This window comes from Procambarus clarkii, chromosome 80, assembly GCF_040958095.1.
Source record: "Procambarus clarkii isolate CNS0578487 chromosome 80, FALCON_Pclarkii_2.0, whole genome shotgun sequence".
NCBI lineage: Eukaryota > Metazoa > Arthropoda > Malacostraca > Decapoda > Cambaridae > Procambarus > Procambarus clarkii.
In genome coordinates this window covers 4,445,740-4,465,742 of record NC_091229.1, presented here as the reverse complement: position 1 = coordinate 4,465,742, position 20,003 = coordinate 4,445,740, and positions in this window count along the sequence as shown.

The window sequence follows — 20,003 nt, the reverse complement described above, 5'->3', positions numbered from 1 at the left end:
AGGGATGGTTGAGAAAAGTGGGTATAAAGCCCCTTGTCATTGGGAGGGTTGTGAATAGTGGGCATGTGACTCCGTGTCACTGGGAGGGTTGTGAAGAGTGGGTTTGTGGCCCCGTGCTAGTGTCAGGGTTTTGAAGAGTGGGTATGTGGCCCCGTGCTAGTGGGAGGTTTGTGTAGAGTGGGTATGTGGCCCTGTGCTAGTGTGAAGGTTGTGAAGAGTGGGTATGTGGCACCATTTCAGAGGGAGGGTTGTAATGAGTTGGTATGTGGCCCCGTGCTAGTTGGAGGGTTCTAAACAGTGGGTATGTGGCACCGTGTCAGTGGGAGGGTTGCAATGAGTGGGTATGTGGCCCCGTGCTTGTGTAAGGGTTGTGAAGAGTAGGTATGTTCCCCCGTGTCAGTAGGAGGGTTGTAATGAGTGGGTATGTGGCCCCGTGCTAGTTGGAGGGTTGTGAAGAGTGGTATGTGGCCCCGTTCTAGTGAAAGGGTTGTGAAATGTTGGTATGTGGCCCTCTGCTAGAGTGAGGGTTGTTAAGAGTGGGTATGTGGCCACATGTTAGTGTCAGGGTTGTGAAGAGTAGGTATGTGGCCCCGTGTCAGTGCGAGGATTGTGAATAGTAGGTATTTGGCCCCGTGCTAGTGTGAGGATTGAAAAGAGTGGGTATGTGGCTCCCTGGTAGTGTGAGGGTTGTGAAGAGTCGGTATGTGGCCTGTGCTAGTGTCAGGGTTGTGAAGAGTGGGTATGCGGCCCGGTGTTAGTTGGAGGATTGTGAGGAGTGGGCATGTGGCCCCGTGCAAGTGTAAGGGTTGTGAAGAATAGGTATATGGCCCCGTGTCAGTGCGAGAATTGTGAATAGTAGGTATGTGGCCCCATGCTAGTGTGAGGGTTGTGAAGAGTGGGTTTGTGGACCCGTGGTAGTGTGAGGGTTGTGAAGAGTCGGCATGTGGCCCCGTGCTAGTGACAGGGTTGTGAAGAGTGGGTATGTGGCCCCGTGCTAGTGTGAGGATTGTGAAGAGAGGGTATGTGACCCCGTGCTTGTGGGAGGCATGTGAAGAGTGGGTATGTGGCCCCGTGCTAGTGTGAGGGTTGTGAAGTGTGGGTATGTGGCCGCGTGCTAGTGGGAGGGTTGTGAAGAGTGGGTGTGTGGCCCCGTGCTTTTGTGAAGGTTGTGAAGAGTGGGAATGTGGCCCTGTGTCAGTGGGAGGGTTGTGAAGAGTGGGTATGTGGCCCCGTGCTAGTGAGAGTGTTGTGAAGAGTGGGTATGTGGCCCCGTGCTAGTGGCAGGGTTGTGAAGAGTGGGTATGTGGCCCCATGCCTGTGGGAGGGTTGAGAAGGTTGGGTATGTGGCCTTGTGCTAGTGTGAGGGTTGAGAAGAGTGGGTATGTGGCCCCGTGCTAGTGGGAGGGTTGTGAAGAGTGGGTATTTGGCCCCGTGCTTGTGTTAAGGATGTGAAGAGTTGGTATGTGGCCCCGTGCTAGTGGGAGGGTTGTGAAGAGCGGGTATGAGTCTCCGTGTTAATGGAAGGGCTGTGAAGAGTGGGTATGTAGCCTCGTGCTAGTGTCAGGGTTGTGAAGAGTGGGTATGTGACCCCGTGCTAGTGGTAGCGTTGTGAAGAGTGGGTATGTGGTTCCGTGTCAGAGGGATGGTTGAGAAAAGTGGGTATAAAGCCCCTTGTCATTGGGAGGGTTGTGAATAGTGGGCATGTGACTCCGTGTCACTGGGAGGGTTGTGAAGAGTGGGTTTGTGGCCCCGTGCTAGTGTCAGGGTTTTGAAGAGTGGGTATGTGGCCCCGTGCTAGTGGGAGGTTTGTGTAGAGTGGGTATGTGGCCCTGTGCTAGTGTGAAGGTTGTGAAGAGTGGGTATGTGGCACCATTTCAGAGGGAGGGTTGTAATGAGTTGGTATGTGGCCCCGTGCTAGTTGGAGGGTTCTAAACAGTGGGTATGTGGCACCGTGTCAGTGGGAGGGTTGCAATGAGTGGGTATGTGGCCCCGTCCTTGTGTGAGGGTTGTGAAGAGTAGGTATGTTCCCCCGTGTCAGTAGGAGGGTTGTAATGAGTGGGTATGTGGCCCCGTGCTAGTTGGAGGGTTGTGAAGAGTGGTATGTGGCCCCGTTCTAGTGAAAGGGTTGTGAAATGTCGGTATGTGGCCCTCTGCTAGAGTGAGGGTTGTTAAGAGTGGGTATGTGGCCACATGCTAGTGTCAGGGTTGTGAAGAGTAGGTATGTGGCCCCGTGTCAGTGCGAGGATTGTGAATAGTAGGTATTTGGCCCCGTGCTAGTGTGAGGATTGAAAAGAGTGGGTATGTGGCTCCCTGGTAGTGTGAGGGTTGTGAAGAGTCGGCATGTGGCCCCGTGCTAGTGTCAGGGTTGTGAAGAGTGGGTATGTGGCCCCGTGCTAGTGTGAGGATTGTGAAGAGAGGGTATGTGGCCCCGTGCTTGTGGGAGGGTTGTGAAGAGTGGGTATGTGGCCCCGTGCTAGTATGAGGGTTGTGAAGAGTGGGTATGTGGCCCCGTGCTAGTGTGAGGGTTGTGAAGAGTGGGTATGTGGCCCCGTGCTAGTGTCAGGGTTGTGAAGAGTGGGTATGTGGCCCCGTGCTATTCTCAGGGTTGTGAAGAGTAGGTATGTGGCCCCATGCCTGTGGTAGGGTTGAGAAGGTTGGGTATGTGGCCTTGTGCTAGTGTGAGGGTTGTGAAGAGTGGGTATGTGGCCCCGTGCTAGTGGGAGGGTTGTGAAGAGTGGGTATGAGTCTCCGTGTTAATGGAAGGGCTGTGAAGAGTGGGTATGTAGCCTCGTGCTAGTGTCAGGGTTGTGAAGAGTGGGTATGTGACCCCGTGCTAGTGGTAGCGTTGTGAAGAGTGGGTATGTGGTTCCGTGTCAGAGGGATGGTTGAGAAAAGTGGGTATAAAGCCCCTTGTCATTGCGAGGGTTGTGAATAGTGGGCATGTGACTCCGTGTCACTGGGAGGGTTGTGAAGAGTGGGTTTGTGGCCCCGTGCTAGTGTCAGGGTTTTGAAGAGTGGGTATGTGGCCCCGTGCTAGTGGGAGGTTTGTGTAGAGTGGGTATGTGGCCCTGTGCTAGTGTGAAGGTTGTGAAGAGTGGGTATGTGGCACCATTTCAGAGGGAGGGTTGTAATGAGTTGGTATGTGGCCCCGTGCTAGTTGGAGGGTTCTAAACAGTGGGTATGTGGCACCGTGTCAGTGGGAGGGTTGCAATGAGTGGGTATGTGGCCCCGTGCTTGTGTAAGGGTTGTGAAGAGTAGGTATGTTCCCCCGTGTCAGTAGGAGGGTTGTAATGAGTGGGTATGTGGCCCCGTGCTAGTTGGAGGGTTGTGAAGAGTGGTATGTGGCCCCGTTCTAGTGAAAGGGTTGTGAAATGTCGGTATGTGGCCCTCTGCTAGAGTGAGGGTTGTTAAGAGTGGGTATGTGGCCACATGCTAGTGTCAGGGTTGTGAAGAGTAGGTATGTGGCCCCGTGTCAGTGCGAGGATTGTGAATAGTAGGTATTTGGCCCCGTGCTAGTGTGAGGATTGAAAAGAGTGGGTATGTGGCTCCCTGGTAGTGTGAGGGTTGTGAAGAGTCGGTATGTGGCCTGTGCTAGTGTCAGGGTTGTGAAGAGTGGGTATGCGGCCCGGTGTTAGTTGGAGGATTGTGAGGAGTGGGCATGTGGCCCCGTGCAAGTGTAAGGGTTGTGAAGAATAGGTATATGGCCCCGTGTCAGTGCGAGAATTGTGAATAGTAGGTATGTGGCCCCATGCTAGTGTGAGGGTTGTGAAGAGTGGGTTTGTGGACCCGTGGTAGTGTGAGGGTTGTGAAGAGTCGGCATGTGGCCCCGTGCTAGTGACAGGGTTGTGAAGAGTGGGTATGTGGCCCCGTGCTAGTGTGAGGATTGTGAAGAGAGGGTATGTGACCCCGTGCTTGTGGGAGGCATGTGAAGAGTGGGTATGTGGCCCCGTGCTAGTGTGAGGGTTGTGAAGTGTGGGTATGTGGCCGCGTGCTAGTGGGAGGGTTGTGAAGAGTGGGTGTGTGGCCCCGTGCTTTTGTGAAGGTTGTGAAGAGTGGGAATGTGGCCCTGTGTCAGTGGGAGGGTTGTGAAGAGTGGGTATGTGGCCCCGTGCTAGTGAGAGTGTTGTGAAGAGTGGGTATGTGGCCCCGTGCTAGTGGCAGGGTTGTGAAGAGTGGGTATGTGGCCCCATGCCTGTGGGAGGGTTGAGAAGGTTGGGTATGTGGCCTTGTGCTAGTGTGAGGGTTGAGAAGAGTGGGTATGTGGCCCCGTGCTAGTGGGAGGGTTGTGAAGAGTGGGTATTTGGCCCCGTGCTTGTGTTAAGGATGTGAAGAGTTGGTATGTGGCCCCGTGCTAGTGGGAGGGTTGTGAAGAGCGGGTATGAGTCTCCGTGTTAATGGAAGGGCTGTGAAGAGTGGGTATGTAGCCTCGTGCTAGTGTCAGGGTTGTGAAGAGTGGGTATGTGACCCCGTGCTAGTGGTAGCGTTGTGAAGAGTGGGTATGTGGTTCCGTGTCAGAGGGATGGTTGAGAAAAGTGGGTATAAAGCCCCTTGTCATTGGGAGGGTTGTGAATAGTGGGCATGTGACTCCGTGTCACTGGGAGGGTTGTGAAGAGTGGGTTTGTGGCCCCGTGCTAGTGTCAGGGTTTTGAAGAGTGGGTATGTGGCCCCGTGCTAGTGGGAGGTTTGTGTAGAGTGGGTATGTGGCCCTGTGCTAGTGTGAAGGTTGTGAAGAGTGGGTATGTGGCACCATTTCAGAGGGAGGGTTGTAATGAGTTGGTATGTGGCCCCGTGCTAGTTGGAGGGTTCTAAACAGTGGGTATGTGGCACCGTGTCAGTGGGAGGGTTGCAATGAGTGGGTATGTGGCCCCGTCCTTGTGTGAGGGTTGTGAAGAGTAGGTATGTTCCCCCGTGTCAGTAGGAGGGTTGTAATGAGTGGGTATGTGGCCCCGTGCTAGTTGGAGGGTTGTGAAGAGTGGTATGTGGCCCCGTTCTAGTGAAAGGGTTGTGAAATGTCGGTATGTGGCCCTCTGCTAGAGTGAGGGTTGTTAAGAGTGGGTATGTGGCCACATGCTAGTGTCAGGGTTGTGAAGAGTAGGTATGTGGCCCCGTGTCAGTGCGAGGATTGTGAATAGTAGGTATTTGGCCCCGTGCTAGTGTGAGGATTGAAAAGAGTGGGTATGTGGCTCCCTGGTAGTGTGAGGGTTGTGAAGAGTCGGTATGTGGCCTGTGCTAGTGTCAGGGTTGTGAAGAGTGGGTATGCGGCCCGGTGTTAGTTGGAGGATTGTGAGGAGTGGGCATGTGGCCCCGTGCAAGTGTAAGGGTTGTGAAGAATAGGTATATGGCCCCGTGTCAGTGCGAGAATTGTGAATAGTAGGTATGTGGCCCCATGCTAGTGTGAGGGTTGTGAAGAGTGGGTTTGTGGACCCGTGGTAGTGTGAGGGTTGTGAAGAGTCGGCATGTGGCCCCGTGCTAGTGACAGGGTTGTGAAGAGTGGGTATGTGGCCCCGTGCTAGTGTGAGGATTGTGAAGAGAGGGTATGTGACCCCGTGCTTGTGGGAGGCATGTGAAGAGTGGGTATGTGGCCCCGTGCTAGTGTGAGGGTTGTGAAGTGTGGGTATGTGGCCGCGTGCTAGTGGGAGGGTTGTGAAGAGTGGGTGTGTGGCCCCGTGCTTTTGTGAAGGTTGTGAAGAGTGGGAATGTGGCCCTGTGTCAGTGGGAGGGTTGTGAAGAGTGGGTATGTGGCCCCGTGCTAGTGAGAGTGTTGTGAAGAGTGGGTATGTGGCCCCGTGCTAGTGGCAGGGTTGTGAAGAGTGGGTATGTGGCCCCATGCCTGTGGGAGGGTTGAGAAGGTTGGGTATGTGGCCTTGTGCTAGTGTGAGGGTTGAGAAGAGTGGGTATGTGGCCCCGTGCTAGTGGGAGGGTTGTGAAGAGTGGGTATTTGGCCCCGTGCTTGTGTTAAGGATGTGAAGAGTTGGTATGTGGCCCCGTGCTAGTGGGAGGGTTGTGAAGAGCGGGTATGAGTCTCCGTGTTAATGGAAGGGCTGTGAAGAGTGGGTATGTAGCCTCGTGCTAGTGTCAGGGTTGTGAAGAGTGGGTATGTGACCCCGTGCTAGTGGTAGCGTTGTGAAGAGTGGGTATGTGGTTCCGTGTCAGAGGGATGGTTGAGAAAAGTGGGTATAAAGCCCCTTGTCATTGGGAGGGTTGTGAATAGTGGGCATGTGACTCCGTGTCACTGGGAGGGTTGTGAAGAGTGGGTTTGTGGCCCCGTGCTAGTGTCAGGGTTTTGAAGAGTGGGTATGTGGCCCCGTGCTAGTGGGAGGTTTGTGTAGAGTGGGTATGTGGCCCTGTGCTAGTGTGAAGGTTGTGAAGAGTGGGTATGTGGCACCATTTCAGAGGGAGGGTTGTAATGAGTTGGTATGTGGCCCCGTGCTAGTTGGAGGGTTCTAAACAGTGGGTATGTGGCACCGTGTCAGTGGGAGGGTTGCAATGAGTGGGTATGTGGCCCCGTCCTTGTGTGAGGGTTGTGAAGAGTAGGTATGTTCCCCCGTGTCAGTAGGAGGGTTGTAATGAGTGGGTATGTGGCCCCGTGCTAGTTGGAGGGTTGTGAAGAGTGGTATGTGGCCCCGTTCTAGTGAAAGGGTTGTGAAATGTCGGTATGTGGCCCTCTGCTAGAGTGAGGGTTGTTAAGAGTGGGTATGTGGCCACATGCTAGTGTCAGGGTTGTGAAGAGTAGGTATGTGGCCCCGTGTCAGTGCGAGGATTGTGAATAGTAGGTATTTGGCCCCGTGCTAGTGTGAGGATTGAAAAGAGTGGGTATGTGGCTCCCTGGTAGTGTGAGGGTTGTGAAGAGTCGGCATGTGGCCCCGTGCTAGTGTCAGGGTTGTGAAGAGTGGGTATGTGGCCCCGTGCTAGTGTGAGGATTGTGAAGAGAGGGTATGTGGCCCCGTGCTTGTGGGAGGGTTGTGAAGAGTGGGTATGTGGCCCCGTGCTAGTATGAGGGTTGTGAAGAGTGGGTATGTGGCCCCGTGCTAGTGTGAGGGTTGTGAAGAGTGGGTATGTGGCCCCGTGCTAGTGTCAGGGTTGTGAAGAGTGGGTATGTGGCCCCGTGCTATTCTCAGGGTTGTGAAGAGTAGGTATGTGGCCCCATGCCTGTGGTAGGGTTGAGAAGGTTGGGTATGTGGCCTTGTGCTAGTGTGAGGGTTGTGAAGAGTGGGTATGTGGCCCCGTGCTAGTGGGAGGGTTGTGAAGAGTGGGTATGAGTCTCCGTGTTAATGGAAGGGCTGTGAAGAGTGGGTATGTAGCCTCGTGCTAGTGTCAGGGTTGTGAAGAGTGGGTATGTGACCCCGTGCTAGTGGTAGCGTTGTGAAGAGTGGGTATGTGGTTCCGTGTCAGAGGGATGGTTGAGAAAAGTGGGTATAAAGCCCCTTGTCATTGCGAGGGTTGTGAATAGTGGGCATGTGACTCCGTGTCACTGGGAGGGTTGTGAAGAGTGGGTTTGTGGCCCCGTGCTAGTGTCAGGGTTTTGAAGAGTGGGTATGTGGCCCCGTGCTAGTGGGAGGTTTGTGTAGAGTGGGTATGTGGCCCTGTGCTAGTGTGAAGGTTGTGAAGAGTGGGTATGTGGCACCATTTCAGAGGGAGGGTTGTAATGAGTTGGTATGTGGCCCCGTGCTAGTTGGAGGGTTCTAAACAGTGGGTATGTGGCACCGTGTCAGTGGGAGGGTTGCAATGAGTGGGTATGTGGCCCCGTGCTTGTGTAAGGGTTGTGAAGAGTAGGTATGTTCCCCCGTGTCAGTAGGAGGGTTGTAATGAGTGGGTATGTGGCCCCGTGCTAGTTGGAGGGTTGTGAAGAGTGGTATGTGGCCCCGTTCTAGTGAAAGGGTTGTGAAATGTCGGTATGTGGCCCTCTGCTAGAGTGAGGGTTGTTAAGAGTGGGTATGTGGCCACATGCTAGTGTCAGGGTTGTGAAGAGTAGGTATGTGGCCCCGTGTCAGTGCGAGGATTGTGAATAGTAGGTATTTGGCCCCGTGCTAGTGTGAGGATTGAAAAGAGTGGGTATGTGGCTCCCTGGTAGTGTGAGGGTTGTGAAGAGTCGGTATGTGGCCTGTGCTAGTGTCAGGGTTGTGAAGAGTGGGTATGCGGCCCGGTGTTAGTTGGAGGATTGTGAGGAGTGGGCATGTGGCCCCGTGCAAGTGTAAGGGTTGTGAAGAATAGGTATATGGCCCCGTGTCAGTGCGAGAATTGTGAATAGTAGGTATGTGGCCCCATGCTAGTGTGAGGGTTGTGAAGAGTGGGTTTGTGGACCCGTGGTAGTGTGAGGGTTGTGAAGAGTCGGCATGTGGCCCCGTGCTAGTGACAGGGTTGTGAAGAGTGGGTATGTGGCCCCGTGCTAGTGTGAGGATTGTGAAGAGAGGGTATGTGACCCCGTGCTTGTGGGAGGCATGAGAAGAGTGGGTATGTGGCCCCGTGCTAGTGTGAGGGTTGTGAAGTGTGGGTATGTGGCCGCGTGCTAGTGGGAGGGTTGTGAAGAGTGGGTGTGTGGCCCCGTGCTTTTGTGAAGGTTGTGAAGAGTGGGAATGTGGCCCTGTGTCAGTGGGAGGGTTGTGAAGAGTGGGTATGTGGCCCCGTGCTAGTGAGAGTGTTGTGAAGAGTGGGTATGTGGCCCCGTGCTAGTGGCAGGGTTGTGAAGAGTGGGTATGTGGCCCCATGCCTGTGGGAGGGTTGAGAAGGTTGGGTATGTGGCCTTGTGCTAGTGTGAGGGTTGAGAAGAGTGGGTATGTGGCCCCGTGCTAGTGGGAGGGTTGTGAAGAGTGGGTATTTGGCCCCGTGCTTGTGTTAAGGATGTGAAGAGTTGGTATGTGGCCCCGTGCTAGTGGGAGGGTTGTGAAGAGCGGGTATGAGTCTCCGTGTTAATGGAAGGGCTGTGAAGAGTGGGTATGTAGCCTCGTGCTAGTGTCAGGGTTGTGAAGAGTGGGTATGTGACCCCGTGCTAGTGGTAGCGTTGTGAAGAGTGGGTATGTGGTTCCGTGTCAGAGGGATGGTTGAGAAAAGTGGGTATAAAGCCCCTTGTCATTGGGAGGGTTGTGAATAGTGGGCATGTGACTCCGTGTCACTGGGAGGGTTGTGAAGAGTGGGTTTGTGGCCCCGTGCTAGTGTCAGGGTTTTGAAGAGTGGGTATGTGGCCCCGTGCTAGTGGGAGGTTTGTGTAGAGTGGGTATGTGGCCCTGTGCTAGTGTGAAGGTTGTGAAGAGTGGGTATGTGGCACCATTTCAGAGGGAGGGTTGTAATGAGTTGGTATGTGGCCCCGTGCTAGTTGGAGGGTTCTAAACAGTGGGTATGTGGCACCGTGTCAGTGGGAGGGTTGCAATGAGTGGGTATGTGGCCCCGTCCTTGTGTGAGGGTTGTGAAGAGTAGGTATGTTCCCCCGTGTCAGTAGGAGGGTTGTAATGAGTGGGTATGTGGCCCCGTGCTAGTTGGAGGGTTGTGAAGAGTGGTATGTGGCCCCGTTCTAGTGAAAGGGTTGTGAAATGTCGGTATGTGGCCCTCTGCTAGAGTGAGGGTTGTTAAGAGTGGGTATGTGGCCACATGCTAGTGTCAGGGTTGTGAAGAGTAGGTATGTGGCCCCGTGTCAGTGCGAGGATTGTGAATAGTAGGTATTTGGCCCCGTGCTAGTGTGAGGATTGAAAAGAGTGGGTATGTGGCTCCCTGGTAGTGTGAGGGTTGTGAAGAGTCGGCATGTGGCCCCGTGCTAGTGTCAGGGTTGTGAAGAGTGGGTATGTGGCCCCGTGCTAGTGTGAGGATTGTGAAGAGAGGGTATGTGGCCCCGTGCTTGTGGGAGGGTTGTGAAGAGTGGGTATGTGGCCCCGTGCTAGTATGAGGGTTGTGAAGAGTGGGTATGTGGCCCCGTGCTAGTGTGAGGGTTGTGAAGAGTGGGTATGTGGCCCCGTGCTAGTGTCAGGGTTGTGAAGAGTGGGTATGTGGCCCCGTGCTATTCTCAGGGTTGTGAAGAGTAGGTATGTGGCCCCATGCCTGTGGTAGGGTTGAGAAGGTTGGGTATGTGGCCTTGTGCTAGTGTGAGGGTTGTGAAGAGTGGGTATGTGGCCCCGTGCTAGTGGGAGGGTTGTGAAGAGTGGGTATGAGTCTCCGTGTTAATGGAAGGGCTGTGAAGAGTGGGTATGTAGCCTCGTGCTAGTGTCAGGGTTGTGAAGAGTGGGTATGTGACCCCGTGCTAGTGGTAGCGTTGTGAAGAGTGGGTATGTGGTTCCGTGTCAGAGGGATGGTTGAGAAAAGTGGGTATAAAGCCCCTTGTCATTGGGAGGGTTGTGAATAGTGGGCATGTGACTCCGTGTCACTGGGAGGGTTGTGAAGAGTGGGTTTGTGGCCCCGTGCTAGTGTCAGGGTTTTGAAGAGTGGGTATGTGGCCCCGTGCTAGTGGGAGGTTTGTGTAGAGTGGGTATGTGGCCCTGTGCTAGTGTGAAGGTTGTGAAGAGTGGGTATGTGGCACCATTTCAGAGGGAGGGTTGTAATGAGTTGGTATGTGGCCCCGTGCTAGTTGGAGGGTTCTAAACAGTGGGTATGTGGCACCGTGTCAGTGGGAGGGTTGCAATGAGTGGGTATGTGGCCCCGTGCTTGTGTAAGGGTTGTGAAGAGTAGGTATGTTCCCCCGTGTCAGTAGGAGGGTTGTAATGAGTGGGTATGTGGCCCCGTGCTAGTTGGAGGGTTGTGAAGAGTGGTATGTGGCCCCGTTCTAGTGAAAGGGTTGTGAAATGTCGGTATGTGGCCCTCTGCTAGAGTGAGGGTTGTTAAGAGTGGGTATGTGGCCACATGCTAGTGTCAGGGTTGTGAAGAGTAGGTATGTGGCCCCGTGTCAGTGCGAGGATTGTGAATAGTAGGTATTTGGCCCCGTGCTAGTGTGAGGATTGAAAAGAGTGGGTATGTGGCTCCCTGGTAGTGTGAGGGTTGTGAAGAGTCGGTATGTGGCCTGTGCTAGTGTCAGGGTTGTGAAGAGTGGGTATGCGGCCCGGTGTTAGTTGGAGGATTGTGAGGAGTGGGCATGTGGCCCCGTGCAAGTGTAAGGGTTGTGAAGAATAGGTATATGGCCCCGTGTCAGTGCGAGAATTGTGAATAGTAGGTATGTGGCCCCATGCTAGTGTGAGGGTTGTGAAGAGTGGGTTTGTGGACCCGTGGTAGTGTGAGGGTTGTGAAGAGTCGGCATGTGGCCCCGTGCTAGTGACAGGGTTGTGAAGAGTGGGTATGTGGCCCCGTGCTAGTGTGAGGATTGTGAAGAGAGGGTATGTGACCCCGTGCTTGTGGGAGGCATGTGAAGAGTGGGTATGTGGCCCCGTGCTAGTGTGAGGGTTGTGAAGTGTGGGTATGTGGCCGCGTGCTAGTGGGAGGGTTGTGAAGAGTGGGTGTGTGGCCCCGTGCTTTTGTGAAGGTTGTGAAGAGTGGGAATGTGGCCCTGTGTCAGTGGGAGGGTTGTGAAGAGTGGGTATGTGGCCCCGTGCTAGTGAGAGTGTTGTGAAGAGTGGGTATGTGGCCCCGTGCTAGTGGCAGGGTTGTGAAGAGTGGGTATGTGGCCCCATGCCTGTGGGAGGGTTGAGAAGGTTGGGTATGTGGCCTTGTGCTAGTGTGAGGGTTGAGAAGAGTGGGTATGTGGCCCCGTGCTAGTGGGAGGGTTGTGAAGAGTGGGTATTTGGCCCCGTGCTTGTGTTAAGGATGTGAAGAGTTGGTATGTGGCCCCGTGCTAGTGGGAGGGTTGTGAAGAGCGGGTATGAGTCTCCGTGTTAATGGAAGGGCTGTGAAGAGTGGGTATGTAGCCTCGTGCTAGTGTCAGGGTTGTGAAGAGTGGGTATGTGACCCCGTGCTAGTGGTAGCGTTGTGAAGAGTGGGTATGTGGTTCCGTGTCAGAGGGATGGTTGAGAAAAGTGGGTATAAAGCCCCTTGTCATTGGGAGGGTTGTGAATAGTGGGCATGTGACTCCGTGTCACTGGGAGGGTTGTGAAGAGTGGGTTTGTGGCCCCGTGCTAGTGTCAGGGTTTTGAAGAGTGGGTATGTGGCCCCGTGCTAGTGGGAGGTTTGTGTAGAGTGGGTATGTGGCCCTGTGCTAGTGTGAAGGTTGTGAAGAGTGGGTATGTGGCACCATTTCAGAGGGAGGGTTGTAATGAGTTGGTATGTGGCCCCGTGCTAGTTGGAGGGTTCTAAACAGTGGGTATGTGGCACCGTGTCAGTGGGAGGGTTGCAATGAGTGGGTATGTGGCCCCGTCCTTGTGTGAGGGTTGTGAAGAGTAGGTATGTTCCCCCGTGTCAGTAGGAGGGTTGTAATGAGTGGGTATGTGGCCCCGTGCTAGTTGGAGGGTTGTGAAGAGTGGTATGTGGCCCCGTTCTAGTGAAAGGGTTGTGAAATGTCGGTATGTGGCCCTCTGCTAGAGTGAGGGTTGTTAAGAGTGGGTATGTGGCCACATGCTAGTGTCAGGGTTGTGAAGAGTAGGTATGTGGCCCCGTGTCAGTGCGAGGATTGTGAATAGTAGGTATTTGGCCCCGTGCTAGTGTGAGGATTGAAAAGAGTGGGTATGTGGCTCCCTGGTAGTGTGAGGGTTGTGAAGAGTCGGTATGTGGCCTGTGCTAGTGTCAGGGTTGTGAAGAGTGGGTATGCGGCCCCGTGTTAGTTGGAGGATTGTGAGGAGTGGGCATGTGGCCCCGTGCAAGTGTAAGGGTTGTGAAGAATAGGTATATGGCCACGTGTCAGTGCGAGAATTGTGAATAGTAGGTATGTGGCCCCATGCTAGTGTGAGGGTTGTGAAGAGTGGGTATGTGGACCCGTGGTAGTGTGAGGGTTGTGAAGAGTCGGCATGTGGCCCCGTGCTAGTGACAGGGTTGTGAAGAGTGGGTATGTGGCCCAGTGCTAGTGTGAGGATTGTGAAGAGAGGGTATGTGACCCCGTGCTTGTGGGAGGCTTGTGAAGAGTGGGTATGTGGCCCCGTGCTAGTGTGAGGGTTGTGAAGTGTGGGTATGTGGCCGCGTGCTAGTGGGAGGGTTGTGAAGAGTGGGTGTGTGGCCCCGTGCTTTTGTGAAGGTTGTGAAGAGTGGGAATGTGGCCCTGTGTCAGTGGGAAGGTTGTGAAGAGTGGGTATGTGGCCCCGTGCTAGTGAGAGTGTTGTGAAGAGTGGGTATGTGGCCCCGTGCTAGTGGCAGGGTTGTGAAGAGTGGGTATGTGGCCCTGTGCTTGTGGGAGGGTTGTGAAGAGTGGGTATGTGGCCCCGTGCTAGTGTGAGGTTGTGAATAGTGGGTATGTGTCCCCGTGCTAGTGAGAGTGTTGTCAGAAGTGGGTATGTGGCCCCGTGCTTGTGGAAAGGTTGTGAAGAGTGGGTATGTTGCCCCGTGCTGGTGGGAGGGTTGTGAAGAGTGGGTATGTGGCCCCGTGCTTGTGTGAGGGTTGTGAAGAGTAGGTATGTTGCCCCGTGTCAGTGGGAGGGTTGTAATGAGTGGGTATGTGGCCCCGCGCTAGTTGGAGGGTTGTGAAGAGTGGGTATGTGGCCTCGTGTCATTGCGAGGGTTGTGGAAAGTGGGTATGAGGCCTCTTGCTAGTGTGAGGGTTGTGAAGAGGGGGTATGTGGTCCCGTGCTAGTGTGAGGGTTGTGAAGAGTGGGTATGTGGCACTCTGTCAGTGGGAGGGTTGTGAAGAGTGGGTATGTGGCCCCGTGCTAGTGTCAGGGATGTGAAGACTGGGTATGCGGCCCCGTGTTAGTTGGAGGATTGTGAGGAGTGGGCATGTGGCCCCGTGCAAGTGTAAGGGTTGTGAAGAATAGGTATATGGCCCCGTGTCAGTGCGAGAATTGTGAATAGTAGGTATGTGGTCCCGTGCTAGTGGGAGGGTTGTGAAGAGTGGGTATGTGGCCCCGTGGTAGTGTGAGGGTTGTGAAGAGTCGGCATGTGGCCCCGTGCTAGTGTCAGGGTTTTGAAAAGTGGGTATGTGGCCCCGTCCTAGTGTGAGGATTGTGAAGAGTGGGTATGTGGCCCCGTGCTTGTGGGAGGGTTGTGAAGAGTGGGTATGTGGCCCCGTGCTAGTTTGAGGGTTGTGAAATGTGGGTATGTGGCTGCGTGCTAGTGGGAGGGTTGTGAAGAGTGGGTATGTGGCCCCGTGCTTGTGTGAAGGTTGTGAAGAGTGGGAATGTGGCCCTGTGTCAGTGGGACGGTTGTGAAGAGTGGGTATGTGGCCCCGTGCTAGTGAGAGTGTTGTGAAGAGTGGGTATGTGGCCCCGTGCTAGTGTCAGGGTTGTGAAGAGTGGGTATGTGGCCCTATGCTTGTGGGAGGGTTGTGAAGAGTGGGTATGTGGACCCGTGCTAGTGTGAGGTTGTGAATAGTGAGTATGTGTCCCCGTGCTAGTGGGAGGGTTGTCAGAAGTGGGTATGTGGCCCCGTGCTTGTGGGAAGGTTGTGAAGAGTGGGTATGTGGCCCCGTGCTGGTGGGAGGGTTGTGAAGAGTGGGTATGTGGCCCCGTGCTTGTGTGAGGGTTGTGAAGAGTGGGTATGTGGCCTCGTGTCATTGCGAGGGTTGTGGAAAGTGGGTATGAGGCCCCTTGCTAGTGTGAGGGTTGTGAAGAGTGGGTATGTGGTCCCGTGCTAGTGTGAGGGTTGTGAAGAGTGGGTATGTGGCCCCGTGGTAGTTTGAGGGTTGTGAAGAGTCGACATCTGGCCCCGTGCTAGTGTCAGAGTTGTGAAGAGTGGGTATGTGGCCTCGTGCTAGTGTGAGGATTGTGAAAAGAGGGTATGTGGCCCCGTGCTTGTGGGAGAGTTGTGAAGAGTGGGTATGTGGCCCCGTGCTAATATGAGGGTTGTGAAGAGTGGGTATGTGGCCCCGTGCTAGTGTGAATGTTGTGAAGAGTGGGTATGTGGCCCCGTGCTAGTGTCAGGGTTGTGAAGAGTGGGTATGTGGCCCCGTGCTATTCTTAGGGTTGTGAAGAGTAGGTATGTGGCCCCATGCCTGTGGGAGGGTTGAGAAGGTTGGGTATGTGGCCCTGTGCTATTGTGAGGGTTGTGAAGAGTGGGTATGTGGCCCGGTGCTAGTGGGAGGGTTGTGAAGAGTGGGTATTTGGTCCCGTGCTTGTGTTAAGGATGTTAAGAGTTGGTATGTGGCCCCGTGCTAGTGGGAGGGTTGTGAAGAGAGGGTATGTGGCCCCGTGCTTGTGGGAGGGTTGTGAAGAGTGGGTATGTGGCCCCGTGCTAGTATGAGGGTTGTGAAGAGTGGGTATGTGGCCCCGTGCTAGTGTGAGGGGTTGTGAAGAGTGGGTATGTGGCCCCGTGCTAGTGTCAGGGTTGTGAAGAGTGGGTATGTGGCCCCGTGCTATTCTCAGGGTTGTGAAGAGTAGGTATGTGGCCCCATGCCTGTGGGAGGGTTGAGAAGGTTGGGTATGTGGCCCTGTGCTAGTGTGAGGGTTGTGAAGAGTGGGTATGTGGCCCCGTGCTAGTGGGAGGGTTGTGAAGAGTGGGTATTTGGTCCCGTGCTTGTGTTAAGGATGTTAAGAGTTGGTATGTGGCCCCGTGCTAGTGGGAGGGTTGTGAAGAGAGGGTATGTGGCCCCGTGCTTGTGGGAGGGTTGTGAAGAGTGGGTATGTGGCCCCGTGCTAGTATGAGGGTTGTGAAGAGTGGGTATGTGGCCCCGTGCTAGTGTGAGGGTTGTGAAGAGTGGGTATGTGGCCCCGTGCTAGTGTCAGGGTTGTGAAGAGTGGGTATGTGGCCCCGTGCTATTCTCAGGGTTGTGAAGAGTAGGTATGTGGCCCCATGCCTGTGGGAGGGTTGAGAAGAGCGGGTATGAGTCTCCGTGCTAATGGAAGGGCTGTGAAGTGTGGGTATGTAGCCTCGTGCTAGTGTCAGGGTTGTGAAGAGTGGGTATGTGACCCCGTGCTAGTGGTAGCGTTGTGAAGAGTGGGTATGTGGTTCCGTGTCAGAGGGATGGTTGAGAAAAGTGGGTATAAAGCCCCTTGTCATTGGGAGGGTTGTGAATAGTGGGCATGTGACTCCGTGTCACTGGGAGGGTTTTGAAGAGTGGGTTTGTGGCCCCGTGCTAGTGTCAGGGTTTTGAAGAGTGGGTATGTGGCCCCGTGCTAGTGGGAGGTTTGTGTAGAGTGGGTATGTGGCCCTGTGCTAGTGTGAAGGTTGTGAAGAGTGGGTATGTGGCACCATTTCAGTGGGAGGGTTGTAATGAGTTGGTATGTGGCCCCGTGCTAGTTGGAGGGTTCTAAACAGTGGGTATGTGACACCGTGTCAGTGGGAGGGTTGCAATGAGTGGGTATGTGGCCCCGTGCTTGTGTGAGGGTTGTGAAGAGTAGGTATGTTCCCCCGTGTCAGTAGGAGGGTTGTAATGAGTGGGTATGTGGCCCCGTGCTAGTTGGAGGGTTGTGAAGAGTGGTATGTGGCCCCGTTCTAGTGAAAGGGTTGTGAAATGTCGGTATGTGGCCCTCTGCTAGAGTGAGGGTTGTTAAGAGTGGGTATGTGGCCACATGCTAGTGTCAGGGTTGTGAAGAGTAGGTATTTGGCCCCGTGTCAGTGCGAGGATTGTGAATAGTAGGTATTTGGCCCCGTGCTAGTGTGAGGATTGAAAAGAGTGGGTATGTGGCTCCCAGGTAGTGTGAGGTTTGTGAAGAGTCGGTATGTGGCCTGTGCTAGTCACAGGGTTGTGAAGAGTGGGTATGCGGCCCCGTGTTAGTTGGAGGATTGTGAGGAGTGGGCATGTGGCCCCGTGCTAGTGTGAGGTTGTGAATAGTGGGTATGTGTCCCCGTGCTAGTGAGAGGGTTGTCAGAAGTGGGTATGTGGCCCCGTGCTTGTGGAAAGGTTGTGAAGAGTGGGTATGTGGCCCCGTGCTAGTGTCAGGGATGTGAAGACTGGGTATGCGGCCCCGTGTTAGTTGGAGGATTGTGAGGAGTGGGCATGTGGCCCCGTGCAAGTGTAAGGGTTGTGAAGAATAGGTATATGGCCCCGTGTCAGTGCGAGAATTGTGAATAGTAGGTATGTGGCCTCGTGCTAGTGGGAGGGTTGTGAAGAGTGGGTATGTGGCCCCGTGGTAGTGTGAGGGTTGTGAAGAGTCGGCATGTGGCCCCGTGCTAGTGTCAGGGTTTTGAAAAGTGGGTATGTGGCCCCGTGCTAGTGTGAGGATTGTGAAGAGTGGGTATGTGGCCCCGTGCTTGTGGGAGGGTTGTGAAGAGTGGGTATGTGGCCCCGTGCTAGTTTGAGGGTTGTGAAATGTGGGTATGTGGCTGCGTGCTAGTGGGAGGGTTGTGAAGAGTGGGTATGTGGCCCCGTGCTTGTGTGAAGGTTGTGAAGAGTGGGAATGTGGCCCTGTGTCAGTGGGACGGTTGTGAAGAGTGGGTATGTGGCCCCGTGCTAGTGAGAGTGTTGTGAAGAGTGGGTATGTGGCCCCGTGCTAGTGTCAGGGTTGTGAAGAGTGGGTATGTGGCCCTGTGCTTGTGGGAGGGTTGTGAAGAGTGGGTATGTGGACCCGTGCTAGTGTGAGGTTGTGAATAGTGGGTATGTGTCCCCGTGCTAGTGGGAGGGTTGTCAGAAGTGGGTATGTGGCCCCGTGCTTGTGGGAAGGTTGTGAAGAGTGGGTGTGTGGCCCCGTGCTGGTGGGAGGGTTGTGAAGAGTGGGTATGTGGCCCCGTGCTTGTGTGAGGGTTGTGAAGAGTAGGTATGTTGCCCCGTGTCAGTGGGAGGGTTGTAGTGAGTGGGTATGTGGCCCCGCGCTAGTTGGAGGGTTGTGAAGAGTGGGTATGTGGCCTCGTGTCATTGCGAGGGTTGTGGAAAGTGGGTATGAGGCCCCTTGCTAGTGTGAGGGTTGTGAAGAGTGGGTATGTGGTCCCGTGCTAGTGTGAGGGTTGTGAAGAGTGGGTATGTGGCCCCGTGGTAGTGTGAGGGTTGTGAAGAGTCGACATGTGGCCCCGTGCTAGTGTCAGAGTTGTGAAGAGTGGGTATGTGGACCCGTGCTAGTGTGAGGATTGTGAAGAGAGGGTATGTGGCCCCGTGCTTGTGGGAGAGTTGTGAAGAGTGGGTATGTGGCCCCGTGCTAGTATGAGGGTTGTGAAGAGTGGGTATGTGGCCCCGTGCTAGTGTGAGTGTTGTGAAGAGTGGGTATGTGGCCCCGTGCTAGTGTCAGGGTTGTGAAGAGTGGGTATGTGGCCCCGTGCTATTCTCAGGGTTGTGAAGAGTAGGTATGTGGCCCCATGCCTGTGGGAGGGTTGAGAAGGATGGGTATGTGGCCCTGTGCTATTGTGAGGGTTGTGAAGAGTGGGTATGTGGCCCGGTGCTAGTGGGAGGGTTGTGAAGAGTGGGTATTTGGCACCATTTCAGTGGGAGGGTTGTAATGAGTTGGTATGTGGCCCCGTGCTAGTTGGAGGGTTCTAAACAGTGGGTATGTGGCCCCGTGCCTGTGTGAGGGTTGGGAAGAGTAGGTATGTTCCCCCGTGTCAGTAGAAGGGTTGTAATGAGTGGGTATGTGGCCCCGTGCTAGTTGGAGGGTTGTGAAGAGTGGTATGTGGCCCCGTTCTAGTGAAAGGGTTGTGAAATGTCGGTATGTGGCCCTCTGCTAGAGTGAGGGTTGTTAAGAGTGGGTATGTGGCCACATGCTAGTGTCAGGGTTGTGAAGAGTAGGTATTTGGCCCCGTGTCAGTGCGAGGATTGTGAATAGTAGGTATTTGGCCCCGTGCTAGTGTGAGGATTGAAAAGAGTGGGTATGTGGCTCCCAGGTAGTGTAAGGGTTGTGAAGAGTCGGTATGTGGCCTGTGCTAGTCACAGGGTTGTGAAGAGTGGGTATGCGGCCCCGTGTTAGTTGGAGGATTGTGAGGAGTGGGCATGTGGCCCCGTGCTAGTGTGAGGTTGTGAATAGTGGGTATGTGTCCCCGTGCTAGTGAGAGGGTTGTCAGAAGTGGGTATGTGGCCCCGTGCTTGTGGAAAGGTTGTGAAGAGTGGGTATGTGGCCCCGTGCTAGTGTCAGGGATGTGAAGACTGGGTATGCGGCCCCGTGTTAGTTGGAGGATTGTGAGGAGTGGGCATGTGGCCCCGTGCAAGTGTAAGGGTTGTGAAGAATAGGTATATGGCCCCGTGTCAGTGCGAGAATTGTGAATAGTAGGTATGTGGCCTCGTGCTAGTGGGAGGGTTGTGAAGAGTGGGTATGTGGCCCCGTGGTAGTGTGAGGGTTGTGAAGAGTCGGCATGTGGCCCCGTGCTAGTGTCAGGGTTTTGAAAAGTGGGTATGTGGCCCCGTGCTAGTGTGAGGATTGTGAAGAGTGGGTATGTGGCCCCGTGCTTGTGGGAGGGTTGTGAAGAGTGGGTATGTGGCCCCGTGCTAGTTTGAGGGTTGTGAAATGTGGGTATGTGGCTGCGTGCTAGTGGGAGGGTTGTGAAGAGTGGGTATGTGGCCCCGTGCTTGTGTGAAGGTTGTGAAGAGTGGGAATGTGGCCCTGTGTCAGTGGGACGGTTGTGAAGAGTGGGTATGTGGCCCCGTGCTAGTGAGAGTGTTGTGAAGAGTGGGTATGTGGCCCCGTGCTAGTGTCAGGGTTGTGAAGAGTGGGTATGTGGCCCTGTGCTTGTGGGAGGGTTGTGAAGAGTGGGTATGTGGACCCGTGCTAGTGTGAGGTTGTGAATAGTGGGTATGTGTCCCCGTGCTAGTGGGAGGGTTGTCAGAAGTGGGTATGTGGCCCCGTGCTTGTGGGAAGGTTGTGAAGAGTGGGTGTGTGGCCCCGTGCTGGTGGGAGGGTTGTGAAGAGTGGGTATGTGGCCCCGTGCTTGTGTGAGGGTTGTGAAGAGTAGGTATGTTGCCCCGTGTCAGTGGGAGGGTTGTAGTGAGTGGGTATGTGGCCCCGCGCTAGTTGGAGGGTTGTGAAGAGTGGGTATGTGGCCTCGTGTCATTGCGAGGGTTGTGGAAAGTGGGTATGAGGCCCCTTGCTAGTGTGAGGGTTGTGAAGAGTGGGTATGTGGTCCCGTGCTAGTGTGAGGGTTGTGAAGAGTGGGTAGGT